At 30.5% G+C, this 1,668-nt stretch overlaps 1 protein-coding gene across 6 annotated transcripts in view; it reads right to left on the reverse strand.

Annotated features, from left to right (window-relative positions):
• Positions 1 to 1,668, reverse strand: part of Trh (tryptophan hydroxylase) — a 261,632-nt gene that overhangs the window by 1,980 nt on the left and 257,984 nt on the right. The gene's annotated exons all lie outside the window — the stretch shown is intronic.

The following is a 1,668-nucleotide window of genomic DNA, read 5'->3' on the forward strand; positions in this document are numbered from 1 at the left end:
GAATAAGAGCCATTGTAATTTACTTGAAATAATGTCGGAGAGATAAGAACGGATAATGAGAAAGTATGTAGGGGGAAGGAATTTACGGATCTTGTGTAGCAGTCCTGAGTGCCAGACTTGATCAAAAGCCTGTTCTACATCAAGAAAGACTCCCGAGCAGTACATTCCGCGCTCTAATGAAGACGAGACAAGATCAACCACACGATGGCATTGCTGGATAGTGGAGTGGGATGTTCGGAATCCAATCTGGTATTTGGGATTATTATGTGGTTGGGATCAAGGAAGGGATACAGGCGTTTCAATATGAGTTTCTCAAGGATTTTGCCCATGATAGGTAACAGAGAGATAGGACGGTAGGAGGATGGGTATTCTGGCGGCTTTTTGAGGTTTGGGAATCCAATTGGAATTTAAATTATGAAAATAAAAAAAATATTCTTTCTATTGTTATGATTTGTTCTTTACTCATTTATTATTATTATTATTATTAATTTTATTTTTATTTATTCTTTCTCGAACTTTTTTCAATTTCTTCTTACTTCTTTATTTTACGTCTTTTAGTGTGTTAAATGTTTTTTCAAATCTACTTTTCTGTTTTTGCATCTCCTGTACATTTTAACCTAATAGTTTACGTAAATTGTTTATATTCTTATCATTGTTTATTTTATATTAATACTATTTTATTTCTTCTTTTTTGTATTTTGTGTATAATTTTCTTAATGTACCTTTTTGTATCTTATTATCTCATAATATTCTTGTTATAAAAAAATGTTGTTTATCAAAAAATGTTCTTAGTTTTTCTTAGAATGTTCTTTACCTCTACAAAATGGGGCGAAACGTCAGAAAATAAATATTTAGAACCGTTTGTTTCGATTTTAAAGGCTTCAGGCATATTTTGGAGAAGACGCGAAAATAGGACTTATGTGAGAATCTTAGGTTAAACGATTTTTATTGAGATGGTTTGGTATTTTTTAAGAGATCTGGGATTGTTTTAGATATTTGTTTGTGCGTAGTAAGTGTATAATTAATTGATTTAATGTTCGTTGGTATGATTATTATTGTATAATTGTCATCATAATGGTATTATTACTAGCATAACTATATTTATAATTTATTGTTTAGTGTTTAATGTCAGTTGATATTAAACTATAAACGCTATTGTTGTTAACACAATATATCTAGTCAGAAAACAAAATTTTAAATTAATGGCTATAACAAAAAATAATTATCTTGCGTGAAGAATAAACTGATAAAAAGGAAGGGACTGAAAATTATACTTTTTAACACCATAGGGGAAAATTAAAACAAATTATAATGGTCAAAAACACAGACACCTGTTTCGTAGCCACATAAATATACTTGGAGAGGTAACTGGCTTATTCGATAACTACTGAAGACAGCCTTACAGCTTTTCGATTTGTGTCCCTACTCCTTTCTTAACTTGTTTTAAGTCCGATACAATCGATTTGATATTTTAATATACCAGGTCATTCAAAAAGTCCTGTCGTTTTTTTGGGGGAAATTATAAATAAATAAATATTTTCAAATGATCACCTTTATTGATCAAACTATCCACCGTTACAGTCGGTAACCTTCTCCCAACGAGATGGTAAAGCCCAAATTCCTTCCTTAAAAAACTGTTGATTTTTACTGCAAAAATAAGTGGTCAGT

This window comes from Halyomorpha halys, unplaced genomic scaffold (genome assembly GCF_000696795.3).
Source record: "Halyomorpha halys isolate HHAL.00 unplaced genomic scaffold, Hhal_1.1 Scaffold388.1, whole genome shotgun sequence".
Classification (NCBI taxonomy): domain Eukaryota; kingdom Metazoa; phylum Arthropoda; class Insecta; order Hemiptera; family Pentatomidae; genus Halyomorpha; species Halyomorpha halys.